We start from the raw sequence: 15,740 nt of genomic DNA, 5'->3' as shown, positions 1-15,740 counted from the left end.
GTTATTTTATACATAGATAAGAAAGTGGTGGTGTGAGATGTTATTAAAAACTAACAAATAGAAATATGTTATTAAAAGCTAACAAATAGAAATATATTATTAAAAGCTAGCGAATAGAACAATTGCAAAAGTAAAACATTGAGAAAGGAGGGGGGAGTAAAGAGTGTTTAGTAGGAGATGTGTTCTGTAACCTTCACCTAACACACAGGCAGTCCCAAAAGGTATGTAAAAGTGTTCCCTGGGTGGGACAACCCCTAAAGCAAAGTGGTGATAGTGAGGGATAAAACGAGTTAAGCAGGGGTAAGATACCATCTATAGAGCAATTTAATGGCTGATTCTCTGCTCGAGGTTGTCTTGGGACATTTATGGAGATTTGCAAAAATAGTATCCCATTGATCAAGAGTGAATGAGGTATTTAAATCTGATTCCCATTGTAGCATGGGATGTGATTTCTCAGGCATGTTGATTTCATTTAGGCATTTATATATTCAGGAGATTAAACCCCTATCTCAAGGGGAGGAGATACAAATTTGCTCAAATTGTGTATAAGGGGGGTAGAGTGTAAGTGAGTAATATTTCTGGTAGAATTGACTTATTTTTGTATAGTTCGCTAGTTCAGAAAGAAGGTGCGAGATCATATTTTATTTGTAGTCTGGTGAAGCTGAGGAATTCATTGCTGTGGGAAAGCGATTTTAAATGTGTTAGGTTATGTGATTTCCAATTCGTTTCAATAAACACTGGATCCACCTGTCTGCGCGTAGCCATCATATAGTCCCATGCCACCCGATCGAATGCCTTCTCCGCGTCCGTGGACAGGAGAAGGCCCCCGATCTTCCACACACGAGCCGTCTGCGTCAGCAAGAGCGTTTTAATAATGTTATCTTTGGCCTCCCTCTCCTGCACAAAACCAACCTGTTCCAGCCCGATTAGCTCCGACAGCAGAGGGTTCAGTCTGTTAGCCAGAATTTTTGTCAAGATTTTAAGATCCAGATTTAGTAGTGATATCGGCCTGTAGCTTGCGCATAAAGATGGATCTTTATTGGGTTTGGGCAACACCGCTATATGGGCCGACAGGAAATCGGGGGTGACCTTCCTAGGTGTGGACAAGGAGTTCAAGGCTTTTTTTAGTGGGGCTGATAGGATGTCCAAAAAGGTTTTGTAATAAATGGCTGTATAGCCGCCTGGCCCAGGGCTCTTCCCTGTCTTCAAATCAGTAATAGCCCTCTTAATTTCCTCAGCTGAGATATGTTCGTCAAGGGAAATCAGGTCATGTTCCTCAAGGGTTGGGAGTCCACTCTTTAATAAAAAATCTGTGATAATTTGAGATCTATTTCCTTCCAGGTTTGAGAGTTTATGTTGTGGGGGTAGATTATATAATCCCGTATAATATTTATGAAAGTGGGCAGCAATAGTGTCGTTATTGACCTCTAGGGAACCTTCTGCATTCCGAATACCATTAATGATCTGTCCGGAGTGGTGTTCCCGAAGGGCCCTAGCAAGCAGTCGACCAGCTTTGTTGCCCCCTTCATAATATATATTTTTTTTGAAAAAAAGGAGACACTTGGATTTATTGTGTAACAAGTCATGTAAGTGTTTTCTGGTCGTCAGTAAGTCTGTGGCCGTTCGTTCGCAGTGTGCGTTTGTGCAGTGTTTCAAGTTTAGTTATCTTTTCCAGTAGGCCTTTCACCTCTTTTTCCTGTTCGCGTTTGCGTCTCATTCCCAATTTGATTAATACCCCCCTGATAGTACACTTGTGTGCTTCCCAGAGCACTAAAGGATCTGTGTTGGGTAGGTCATTAGTCGAGAAATACTCTTTAAGAATTTCTACAATCTGAGGTAGAGTTTGGGGGTCCGTCAGGAGAGATGAATTTAGTCTCCAGGCGTTGTTCTTCTGTCTCTGCATGCTAAGATCCAGTGTCACCGCTATTGGGGCATGGTCTGAAATAACTTGTGGGTCAATTTTGGCTGCACTAATCACCGGCAGATCGCGTTGGGTCACAAACAAATAATCAATGCTGGAATATTTATTATGTGGTATTGAGAAGTATGTGTAGTCTCTACCCTCTGGATTTAACAGGCGCCATGAATCTACTAGTTGCAGGGATTGTAAAAGCTTTTTGATCATTTTCAATATCTGAAATGTGACACACGATTTTCCCCTAGAGGTATCCGCTAGCGGATCTAAGGGGATATTAAAATCCCCACCCAAAATGATACAGCCTGATGCAAAGCCCTGTAGCTCCCTGCCTAGGCGTTTACAAAATTGTAGGTGGTTCTTATTGGGGAAGTATGCGTTAGGAGCCTTTTAGGAAAATGTAACGTCCCCCCGGGTCTGAGACTGTCTCGGACACTTCAAAAGGAGTGTCTTTGACTAGAAGTATTGAGACTCCTTTTGTCTTAGCCCCTGTACACACGGTCGGAGATTTTGCCAACCAATTCCGTCGGATTTTGTCCGTCAGATTTAGTCCGAAGGATTGTGTCCGAAACTGTTGCATACACACGGTCGGGCCAAGTTGTCTGATTTAGCGGTTGCCAAGAACACGGTGACGTAAGCCATGTACGGCGGGACTAGAAAAAGGATGTTCAGCACCATGTCCGGCACCCTTTGGGCTCCTTCTGCTGATCTCGTGTTTTAGTAGAAGTTTGGTGAGAGACGATTCGCGCTTTTCAGATTAGTGATTCAGATCGCTACCGCTCTTCAGCTTGTCTTTGCGTATCTGATAATCAGTGCGTGCAGTCGTTAAGTATTTGCTTCTCATTGTGGACTATATCTTGGTATAGTACGCTTTGAAAGGCATTTTTTATTGTCTGCTTGCTTCTGCTATTCAGGTCGTCCTTTCAGGCCTTGCTGTTTATCAGTGCTTTCTGGTTTCCGTTCTGACCAGCCGACCGTTTTCCAAACATGTTTCGTCTACGTACTCATTGTACAGTTTGTGCTGTGCAGGGGCTTCGTGTTGGGGTTCTTACTTTGACTTTGACACAAGCCCGGTCCATGAACAGGGAGGGGAGGCGTTTGTGGACCAAGAATTGGTTGCGCCAGCGTCACCAGTTCTCCCACATGCCTTTGCTCCGTGAGATCCGCGAGAATAATCCTGATCATTTCTGGATTTTTCTCAGGATGACGGACCCCGTTTTTCACCGTCTGCTGGCTTTGCTGACCCCTTATATCACCAGGCAGGATACCTGAATGTGGCAAGCCATCACTCCATGGCAGAGGCTCATCGCCACGTTGCGCTACTTGGCGACAGGGAGAAGTCTTCAGGACCTCAAGTTCTCTACAGGCATCTCCCCCAGGCTCCGGGGATCATTATTCCAGAGACCTGTTCTGTCATCATTCAGCTCCTGCAGAAGGACTATATTATGCTAAGTTTTATCCTTAAATATCACATTCTGTCAATATCGAGGTAAGGAGGCCGAGATGCTGAGAGGGCTCCCCTTGCGGCCGAGTGCAGTACAACCCTGAAGATGACACAGGGATGCAGTGCCCACAGTAGCACAGGTTGCCGGGTAGCAGCAGTAGATGGGAAAGCTGAGAAGACCAGTCTCCGGGGGCAACTGTGCAAGGAAGTCCAAAGGCAGAGTCAAGGCCAAGCCGAGGGTCAAACACGGGAGGTCAATCCGGAGGTCAGAGCAACGGGTCCTGAGCTGGAGACCGGGAAGCAGAAGCCAAGCCAAGCCAAGGTCGGGTGCCGGGAGCAGACAAGGAATATCGGGTACAAGCCAGAGGTCGGAGCCAGGAGAGTAACAGAAGCAGGTCAAGCAAGCCGGGTCGGTAACAGGAGATCAAACAGCAGGGATCACAGGCACAGGTACTCAGGAGAAGCTGACGATAATCCAGCGTTGCGGCACTGTCAGGTGAACGTTTAAATAGGCACGGTGCTTGGGTTACGTCGTGAGCGCGCCATCGCGTTCGCACGCCTACGACGTGTAACGTTATGCGCTCGTCCTACCCCGCGTACTCGCACTCGATCGGAAGCAACATCAGGTGTTCGTCTGGGAACCACATTGCGCCTCCGTGAGCGCTGACGCGCGTTAACACGGTCGTATCTCGCAAGGTTACGCCTATTTCCCTGACAGTGCCTCCCCCCAAGGGGCAGCCTCCGGATGCCTAAACGAGCCCATTTTTCGGGATGAAGACTACGAAACCTGTGTATGAGCCTAGGGGCGTGTACAAAACTTGCAGGTTCCCAAGAATTCTCTTCAGCAGAATACCCCTTCCATTTAATTAGAAATTGGATTGTCCTACCTCTCCGACGGCAGTCAAGGATAGACTCGACTTCAAATTCGGTTTCGTCACCAACCTGAACCGGAGGCGGGGCACTTCTTCTCTCCCTGAAAAAGGACTGAAGATGACACGTTTGAGAAGAGAAACATGAAACACAGGATGGATTCTGAAAGATTTAGGCAAAGCAAGTTCAAATGCTACAGGGTTAATTTCACGTCTAATCTCAAAAGGGCCCAGGAATTTGGGTCCCAACTTCCTAGATGGACATGACAATTTCAGATTTACTGCTGAGAGCCAAACTTTGTCCCCTATCTTAAAGGTAGGGTTAATTCTCTTCCTCTTGTCATAATGTTTCTTGTACTCCTCTTGAGCCTTCTTCATAGTATCCTGGAGCATCTGATAATTTGCTTGGATGAGGTTTACTCTGTCCTGAACTGCTGGGACCGTGGATTCAGGAATGGTATTGGGTAAAAATGAAGGATGGAAACCGTAATTTGTCCAAAAGGGTGATTGGTTGGTAGAGGCGTGCACTGAGTTGTTATACGCGAATTCCGCACAAGGTAGCAAGGAAACCCAATCATCCTGGGAAAAGGAACAGAAACATCGTAGGTATTGTTCAAGCGTCTGGTTGGTTCTTTCCGTTTGTCCGTTACTCTGTGGATGATAGGCCGAGGATAGACATATTCTAATTGACAGCAACTTACAGAGCTCCTTCCAAAACCTGGAGGTAAACTGTACCCCTCTATCTGATACAATGCTGTCGGGCACACCATGTAATCGGACAATTTCCTTTATAAAGATTTTTGCGGTATCCAAGGCGGAGGGGGTCCCTTTCATCGGCAAAAAGTGTGCCATCTTGGATAAACGGTCCACCACCACCAAGATGGTAGTATACTCTTCAGAAAGAGGTAACTCCACAATGAAATCCATAGAGATTTCCTTCCAAGGTTTTTCTGGGACTGGTAGCGGCCTTAGCAGGCCCCAGGATCTAGCGTTAGACCCCTTGTTACGTTGGCAGGTTGTGCAGGAGTCAACGTACTTCTTACAGTCAGATCTTAGGGTAGGCCACCATAAGGACCGCTGCACAAGATCAATCGTCTTCCGGACTCCGAAGTGGCCAGCTAGTTGATGGTCGTGGAAGGTCCTTAATACGAGTAACCTGGCTTGCTGAGGAACAAAAATTTTATTCTGATGCCATAGAAGCCCTTCTTGGCTTCTCAGGGAAGAAACTTCTGTTTCTGTACACTGGCTAGAGGCCTGCACTATTGAAGCTCTTAGATCCGGTTGAATTAATAGGAAATTCTGAGGAGACAAAATTGTACTGGGTGGAATTCTTTCTGGGGAATCTGGGAACATTTGGGACAAAGCATCTGCCTTGCCATTCTTAGATCCTGGACGATAGGTCACATGGAAATTGAACCTCGAGAAGAATAAAGCCCATCGGGCTTGTCGGGGTCTTAGACGTTTGGCCGTGCGGAGCTATTCTAAGTTTTTATGATCAGTAAAAACCAAAATGGGGTGAGCGGCACCTTCCAGGAGGTACCTCCACTCTTCGAGGGCGGTCTTGATCGCCAGAAGTTCCCGGTCACCTACATCGTAGTTCTTTTCTGGGGAGCTCATCTTCCGTGAGAAAAAGGCTACGGGATGCAATAATGCCTTGGGGCCTTGACGCTGGGATAGAATCGCCCCTGTGGCCACCTCTGAGGCATCAACCTCCAGCACGTACGGTAAGGCGGGATCTGGATGCTGCAGAATTGGTGCGGTAGTGAAGAGGGTCTTGAGCTGGTCAAAGGCGGACTGTGCTGCTGAGGACCAGAGGAACTTGGTATGCTGACGAGCGGTCTGCGTGATGGGTGCTACAATGGTGGAGAAGTTCCTTATGAATCTTCGGTAGAAGTTTGCGAACCCGATAAATCTCTGAACACCCTTCTTGTCAGAAGGAGCGGGCCAGTCTAGGATAGATTTCACTTTTTGGGGGTCCATGGCAATTCCACCTGTGGTGATGATGAGTCCCAGGAATGGAATGGATTCTTTTTCAAAGTCACACTTCTCGGCTTTAACGAATAGTCCATGGGTCCTAAGGATGCATAACACTTTCCTAACATGTATTCTGTGGAGTTCCAGAGTGGTCGAAAAGATAAGAATGTCGTCCAGATAAGCGACGACAAAGTGGTCTAAGTACTCCCGGAAGATGTCATTAATAAAGTGCTGGAAAGTTGCTGGGGCATTGCACAATCCGAAGGGCATAACTAAATATTCGAAATGCCCAAATCTTGTTCTGAATGCCGTCTTCCACTCGTCCCCCTCCCGGATACGGACAAGGTTGTAGGCTCCACGTAGGTCAAGTTTGGTAAAAATGCGGGAAGTGTGGAATCTTTGGAACAGTTCTGGGATGAGCGGAAGTGGGTAGCGGTTCTTAAGGGTGATATTATTTAATTCCCTGTAGTCCACACATGGTCTTAAAGTCTTGTCTTTCTTTTCTACAAAGAAGATGCCTGCACCGGCAGGGGATGAAGAGGGACGGATGAATCCCTTTGCCAGATTCTCGTCTATATACTGTCTCAAGGCCCCAAGTTCGGTCTCAGAAAGAGGGAATATCCGGCCAAAGGGAATGGGAGCTCCTGGCAATAATTCGATGGGGCAGTCATAGGGGCGATGAGGAGGTAGGATATCTGCCTTTTTCTTGTCGAACACATCTCTGAATTCCTGGTAAGCTGCTGGTATGTTAGGAGCTGGACTGGGTATGGGTTGAACGGTCAAACAACTGGACAAGTCTCTAGATTCGGAATCCAGACAATATTGTTGGCAGTAGGCGTAAGTAAAGGATATTTCTTTCTTGAACCAATCAATCCGAGGGTTGTGTGCCTGAAGCCACGGGATTCCTAGGATGACGGGAAACATGGGAGAACACAGGACATCAAATTTAAGAAACTCCCGATGACCCGAATCTGTGGTCGTTAGAATGGGTCTTGTTTCCCTGGTGACATGGCCAGAGCTAGGTAGGGAGCCATCGGCCAGACGGACAGTCAGTCTTTGCTTCTTTAGAAGAAGTGGGAGAGCAAGACTCTTAGCCAAGGTTAAATTCAAAAAACAGCTGCAGGCCCCAGAATCAAGTATTGCCTGTAAGTGGACTTCCTGACCTGCCACCATCAACGTGACAGGAAGGGTGATGTGGGCTGAAGCGGGCTTCGTTACTTGGAGGTGAAATGGAGTACAGAGGGTCGGTTTACTTGGTCTTGTGGGACAGTTGTTTATAAGATGTCCTGACTCCCCACAATAGAAGCAGAGGTGTGCCTGACGGCGGTGAAGTCTTTCTTCAGTGGTTAAGGAGGAACGGAACAGGCCATTCGGAACAGAGGTTGCCATCGGGCAGACCGGAGGTGGAGCCTGGATAGGATTAAGAGTCCGAGCGCGTTCAGACTGGCGCTCCCGTAGGCGCCTATCAAGCTGAATGGTAAGTCGGATAAGATCCTCAAGTGTTGGGGGAACCTCCAACCTGGCTAGTTCATCCTTGAGGACTTCTGACAACCCCATCCGGTATTGATATTTTAGAGCTGCCTCATTCCAGCCAGCATCTGTAGACCAAGTACGGAACTCTACTGTATAGTCCTCTGCAGGCCGCTCACCCTGGCGAAGGGAGTACAAGGTTGCTTCGGCTGTAGCTGTCCGAAAGGGATCATCATATAAACGAGCCATAGCTTGAAAAAACTGATCCAAAGTACTAATGAAAGGGCTGCGTTGCTCTAGTAGGCCGTGGGCCCATGTCTGGGGATCGTCCCTTAGTAGAGAGATGGTAAAACCCACTTTGGTTACTTCAGAAGAAAAAGTCTGAGGTTGCAGGGAGAAGTATAAATAGCATGAGTTCCTGAAGGATCGAAATTTTCTTTGGTTCCCATGGAAATACTCTGGTGCAGGGACTCGTGGCTCTGGAGAGGTTGTAATTATAGTGGTAGAACCTTGGCCGGAGGGGATGGGCGACTCAGGAGAGTGCTGCAGACGTTCCTCCAGCCGGAGATACTTCTCTTGGAGTCCCTTAATCGCTGGGGTAAGAGCCATAACTTCCTGTAGGATGGCTTCCATCGGGGAGTTACCTCTGTCGGCCTCTGACATTGGCTGGATTATACTGTCAGTATCGAGGTAAGGAGGCCGAGATGCTGAGAGGGCTCCCCTTGCAGTACAACCCTGAAGATGACACAGGGATGCAGTGCCCACAGTAGCACAGGTTGCCGGGTAGCAGCAGTAGATGGGAAAGCTGAGAAGGCCAGTCTCCGGGGGCAACTGTGCAAGGAAGTCCAAAGGCAGAGTCAAAGCCCGGCCGAGGGTCAAACACGGGAGGTCAATCCGGAGGTCAGAGCAACGGGTCCTGAGCTGGAGACCGGGAAGCAAAAGCCAAGCCAAGCCGAGGTCGGGTGCCGGGAGCAGACAAGGAATATCGGGTACAAGCCAGAGGTCGGAGCCAGGAGAGTAACAGAAGCAGGTCAAGCAAGCCGGGTCGGTAACAGGAGATCAAACAGCAGGGATCACAGGCACAGGTACTCAGGAGAAGCTGACGATAATCCAGCGATGCGGCACTGTCAGGTGAACGTTTAAATAGGCACGGTGCTTGGGTTACGTCGTGAGCGCGCCATCGCGTTCGCACGCCTACGACGTGTAACGTTATGCGCTTGTCCTACCCCGCGTACTCGCACTCGATCGGAAGCAACATCAGGTGTTCGTCTGGGAACCACATTGCGCCTCCGTGAGCGCTGACGCGCGTTAACACGGTCATATCTCGCAAGGTTACGCCTATTTCCCTGACACATTCTATGTATTTCATGATTGCTAATGTCTTGCATTTCTTTCCTCATTCCCTAATTACAATATGCTCTAATTCATATGCTCTGCCCCTTTGTCCTCATGCATATTTGCCTCAATAACTTTCCCACCATGTTCTTCTTGGCCCCTAAAACTATAGTCTAGTCACTTAACAATATCTATTGGCAGCTCCATTGTATTGCTTTCCCCTAAACACCCCCTAAAATCTCGACAAATGTGATGTGTGTGCTTCAATTCAAGCAAAGTGACCTTTTTTGGATTTTTGGAGTTGTGCCAAACTCATTAGTAACCCCCCTCTCCCCAACTGCTAGCTCAGCTGATAGCAATCTTCTATCTTATGACTTGACCCAACCCAATACACACTCTAAATACCTTTTTCATGATCACATTTATGGACAAATTCACCAAAGCATGTAGTGTAAGGGTCTGCCTCAATACTTTCAAATGCTATTTTTATTTTTTTAACACATTCATTTTCTTGCTATGTAATAGCAGAATGTCAAAATGTGCTTCCATTTTGTTATTATGACACTTCTTACCTGTCCGGTGGGCTGCCAATAGTGTAACTAAGGAGGGGCTTCCCAAAGTATCACACATTATTTAGGCATTCAGCTCTCAATCAAGTGGAGAGGGTTACCTGTCCTAAACATCTCCCCTCATTTTTTAGCAAGGGCCCATCAGATGTGGGGGTGATGGGGGGGGGGGGGGAGGGGTTATGACTCTCATAAGGGGACCTTATACTTTAGGCTTTAAATACTCAGTTAAAAAAATGTTATACTAATTTTGGCAAAAAATGTGGGTGTCTAATCTGCATGCAATGTTGATTTGTCAAATTACTAGTTTTTGTTCTTGTTTCACTACACAGTGTCCTTCAACACCACAGGAATGGCAGACTGTGGCCTCCCACTTTGCCAGTTTTATTAAAGTTGTGCCTTTTTCACCAACAGTGCAAACCCAAGTTCAGAGCGAGATGAGGGGACAGTCTCTTCTTCAGATAATCTTATTATGTTGTGGGTCTGCTACACACACACCTTCTTTTTGTTAACTAATGTATGTAGTGCATTACTGATCAAAATCGTGCTCATTTTCAGCACCATGGCAGGAAAATGGCATGATTGTCCAAATTTACACCTCACTGTGGGTGCTTTTTACTAAAGGCACATCCACTATCCACTACAAGTGCACTGCAAAAGTACACCTGAAACTGCACTTGGAGTGCAAAGTGGAGTTGCCTTTAGTAAATCGCACTCCTTCTCAGCACAAACTCAAATTTGACTACAAATACATTTTATGCCCAATGAAAAAGGAAGCCACACATTGTTGAGAATTCAACTTTTTAATACAAGCACATTCATATGTGCGTTTATTAAAGGTTTGTACAACAAACCAAGAGATTTTGTGTATCCAAAACAGAGTTTAATCATATTTTTTTTTACTTGTTTTTTTTGTGTAAACAGGCATGTATCAAACCGTAAAATACAGAACACAGGAACTTACAAAGTTCAACTTTGAAAAGTGAAGACAATATCAGACATGAGTATGTACAAACTGGGCTGATATTGCCTTCATCACATGGAGTGTGACCCCTAAAAAAAACACATTTGGAAGATGCACACAGTTAGACATGTGCAAAAGGAAAAAATTTGTTTAGTTTCGTTTCGTTTTAATTCGTTATTTCCTTAATTTCGTTTAGTTATATTCGTTAACTTCCTTAAATTCGTTTTCGGATTTCGTTTAGTTTTCTACCGAATTCGAAAAATCGGCCACATTCGAAAATATTTCAACCAAATTCGAAAATATTTCTACCGGATTCGAAATGATTTCAACATGATTCAACATTGCAAACACAATAATACTAGCACTACAACATATCCAAATTTGAAGTGTCTAGCACCAAGTGACCCCGAGATACGTGGCCTTAAAGTCGGGTCACAAAATATTTTCGAATGCGGTTGAAATAATGTTGAATCATGTTGAAATCATTTCGAATGCATTTGAAATAATGTCGAATCATGTTGAAATAATTTCAAATGGATTCGAAATGATTTCAACATGATTCAACATTATTTCAACCACATTCGAAAATATTTTGTGACCCGAATTTAGGGCCATGTATCTCGGGGTCACTTAGCGCTAGACACTTCAAATTTGGATATGTTGTAGTGCTAGTATTATTGTGTTTGCATACCAAATTTGGTGTTTCTAGCTATAAGTGACCCCGAGATATGTGGTCCTAAAATCGGGTCGCAAAATGTTATTCTCTGCTCTAATAACTAATAACATTTTGCGACCCGATTTTGGGGTCACATATCTCGGGGTCACTTATAGCTAGAAACCCCAAATTTGGTATGCAAACACAATAATACTAGCACTACAACATATCCAAATTTGAAGTGTCTAGCACCAAGTGACCCCGAGATACATGGCCCTAAATTCGGGTCACAAAATATTTTCGAATGTGGTTGAAATAATGTCGAATCATGTTGAAATCATTTTGAATGCAGTTGAAATAATTTCGAATCGCGTCGAATTCATTCGAATTCATTCGTTATATTTCTTTCGTATTCGTTGTAATTTGTTATATTTTATTCGGACATTCGGATGCATCCGAATGTCCGAAAGATGCAAAATTCGGCCGAATTTCGATTCGTTACGAAACGAATTGCACAAGCCTACACACAGTGTGTCAACATGTGCTATCTTCCATCATGGGGGATCAATGTACATGCTTTGGGGCTGCAACCCCTTCATCTCAGACACTTTACACAAAACACGTACATTGATCCCCCATAATGGGAGATAGCGCATGTTTACACACTCTGTGCATCTTCCAAATTTTTAATTTTGCAAAATACAACATTTTTTTGTTAAAAAGCAAAAATAAAACCCTATCTATTTTTTTAGTTTTCACACTCTCCCCAAAACATCAATGATGTTCTTCATTTTATTTTTAACATCATTGATGTTTTGTTGTACAATTTCCAAATCCCGATTGCACCCCATTATCTCCCCTATCAAGATCTGGGCACTTTCACTGGTAAAACGGGAATCTTCTTCCACATCACCTAGAAAACAAAGCAAACAAACACACCATGTAATTCAAATATGGTGACATACATTGATGAGCTTACCGGAAGCTGTGTTCTCCGACACTCACCTGTTGTGGTGACAATTTGTCCAACCTCCACGATCTCTCCTTCCTCCTCCTGCTACTGCTCCTCTGTTTCTGCTTTTGGAAGTTGACCTTCTTTGGGAGGGGTGTGGTCCCTGGTGTCCTCATACTTGCCGAGTCTTCTCTCCCCTATGAGAATGTAAACAAAGATTAATTAGCACACAGAGGGCAGAAATAGGAATATGAAACATTGCTTGGAAGTGTTGTACAATTGTGTTTTTGGGGTGAGTTACAATGTGAGAACATAATTGGGGACACTTTGTTAAGCTGGAATACTTCCCTGCAGAACGATGTTTCATACGAACTAACGAAACCATGACCTTGAAAGTGGCCATTTTAAAATGCACAACATGAAATCAAAGCACATGGAGCATGTATGCAAGCAAGAATAATCATATGAACACACGACAACTACTTACTTTTTTTAAGAACACGCTTGATCCTTAGGTACTGCTCGTGCTCCCTCAGTTTCAGGTCTGACCAGCGTTTTTTCAGTTGATCCTTGGATCGGCGTACCCCAAAATTCTTCAGAAAACTCTTCACAACTTTATTCATGATCTTGGCCTTTCTGATATTTGGGTTTGTGTAAGGTCCATACTTCCCATCATAGTTGGTCCTGTTCAATATGTCGACCATCTCCAACATCTCTCCAAAAGACATATTTGAGGCCTTAAATCTTGTCTTCCTGGATCGGGACGTTTCAGGCTCCAGGCTTTCCTCACCCTCCTCCTCGTTAGTGGAACTATTAGTGCGCACCTGCGTTCTCTCCGCCATGTGCTCTCCCCACTGCGCGGGAAGCGAAGGGGCGGGGAATAGTCTGGAAAGAACGTCAGGGGCGGGCGGAGTTTCACGCATGCGCACTGTATATAAAACGCAACGTGTGTATCATCCGTACGATCTGGGAGGAGAGTGTGAGGCACGGACACGACGAACGTGGAAACGAAGGTAACATTTTTAACTTGGTGCTTCACTAGACTAGACTGCTTCTATCCAGGCCGATGTTGGGACAAGATTAGGAGGGATTTTAATTGCATTATTAGTATTTGAGGGTTTGTCTTGTGTTGTGTCTTGCAGACAATATGGATCCATTCACCAATGCCAACTTTATGGGGCTATTCATAGAACTGTACATGGAGATGCCCTGCCTGTGGCAGTTCCACAACAAGTTTTATACTGACAGATCAAAGAGGAACGCAGCACTGGAGAAACTGCTTGCTTTGTTGCAGATCATGGTCCCCACGGCAGACATGACCTATCTGAATCTTAAAATTGTGGCCATGAAGATGACATATCTCAGGGAGAGACAGAAGCACCTGGAGTCCTTGAGAGCAGGAGATACAGATGCTGTTTATTACCCCAGGATGGTGCACTTTGACAGGCTGAATTTTCTGGTACACCAAGGGGTACCCAGGTCACCACTCAGGCCACCACTCTCCAGGCTTCCTCCAAGGCATCCTTCACCCCCAGCTGAGGCTTCTGATGTCCAACCTGGGCCTTCCAGGCAGCACCATGTGGTGGGGCCCAGCTTGAGACAGGTATTGCATTGTTGAACATATTTCTTGTGTTACATGTAATGATGTTAACTAGATGTTCTTATTGATCAGTAAGTTGAGATTTCTCAAAGTGGTTTACATCTCAAGAGACAGTAGTGACCAAAAATGTTTGGGACGGAAAAGAAAAATGCTGGTGTCAGAATGATAGTCTGTTCTATTTGTTAACATTCAATTAGCAAAAGCCAGGAGCAAAAAATGACGTGATTGATGATCAAAAAACTAAAACTATGTCCCCTTTTCATATACAGGATGACCTCAGTTGGGGGGAGGCTGTGGCAAGTGGCAGCCAGGAGGTTGACCAACGCCCTCCTTCTCCTGCCCCAGCTACAGGAGCCCAGCCACAGCCTGGAAGGATGCCTGGTGGGAAGTCCCAAAGGAAGACCAGAGAGTGATGGCCTGGGTTGAGTCTGGTGTGCCAGAAGATGCAGCCTCTTGAAGATCCACATCCTGGGGACAGAAATGGCATCTGAATTTCCTGCTCTCTAGGACTTCGGGACCCGACTTCTCTCCCTGAGATATCTACTCCTCAGGCCACCAATTTTTTAATATCTAATTTAGTCATATCTGCCCAGGGGGCCAAAGGCTGCACCAAAGTTAAGAAGTTTCTCCAGTGCTGCGTTCCTATTTTTAGTTTCTAGCGAACAAAATAAATTTTTTTTTTTGTTTGATGAAATACTTGTGTAATGTGTTTTCCTTCAAAAAGCATAGTTTATTTGTGAGCAGGCAGGTACATTTCAAAAATACAAAGTGAACTAAATAACAAGGGGTAACAACACTAAACAACCTCCTGTAGATTAAAAAAGAAAAAGAAAATATAAAAAATACAATAATGTTGTTGTTGTAAGTTTACACACAAAAAAAAAAAAATAAGAAGAAATTAGCAAAGTGTCTTTAAAGGAGATTTTTAGGGAATCCCCCCCAAAAACAGCAAAAAAATAAAAAACTAAATCAAAAATTGTGACGCAAACTAAAATTGTATTGCTGAAATGGTTAAAAAAGAGTAATGAAATCCGTTTGGGAGAAGTGTGTGTGACTATGAGCATCAAAAGAAGTTGGTTCTTGCAGCATTGTAAAGAACAAGAGAATGCGCTTGATGAAAGAATTTTTAACATTGCAGCGCGACGAATGTGCTATATCACTTACGAGCAGTAGTTTTACCTGAACGAGCACTTCCGTGTCGGAATTGGAATGTGAGCATGCGTGGCACTTGGTCCCATCAAAATGCTCTACACATGATCGGATTAGGTCCGACCGGCCCAGTTGGTCAGGAAATATTTCCAACATGTTGGAAAATTGGGTCCGACGGAGATTCGGACGGAATCAGTCCGATGCATACCACACACAGTTGGATTATCCGACGACACGGTCCGATAGGACACATTCCGACGGATTCTCCGACCGTGTGTACAAGGCTTTAGATAGGTTATTCGTGGCATGAAAAGCTGTCGTAAAGAATTTATTGGTCAGTCTGTGCGTCTGGCGAGAGACAAAATGCGTCTCCTGAAGGAAAACACATTGTGGCCTACCTCTTTGCAGTTCTCTGAGGACCGTGGATCTCTTTTCCGGGATGTTCAGTCCCTTTACATTGTGCGAGATCACCATGGGCATGGGTCCCAACGCTGTGTAAGCCATTTAGATTGCTATGCGAGCCGATATCACAAGGTTTTTGTCAGGACTAGTCCCACCTAAAACGATATGAGATTCCAAAAAAAAAAAGAACACCAGATTATTTACAATTTTCAAAAGACTGTTGCACCCACTGACAAAGTAAGTCAGAACTTTGTTAATAGTAGAGTCTAGTAGAAGATAAGAAAGAGTGAGAGGAGAGGAAAGATAAGAGAGGAAGGGAGAGCGTAAAAGAGTGGAAAGGAAATAGGGAACAGCGGATAGGAGTTAGCTGTCCCCGGGTGATAAGTGTACAGATATTTAACCTCTGTTAGCAGAACCCAGCCTACAGGGTTGCAAAGTAGCTCCT

This window comes from Lithobates pipiens, unplaced genomic scaffold, assembly GCF_037356315.1.
Source record: "Lithobates pipiens isolate NorthernLeopardFrog02 unplaced genomic scaffold, aLitPip1_a1.2 Scaffold_27, whole genome shotgun sequence".
In the NCBI taxonomy this organism is placed as follows: domain Eukaryota; kingdom Metazoa; phylum Chordata; class Amphibia; order Anura; family Ranidae; genus Lithobates; species Lithobates pipiens.
The sequence above is the reverse complement of the archived record's forward strand: the minus strand, read 5'-3'. Positions refer to the sequence as shown.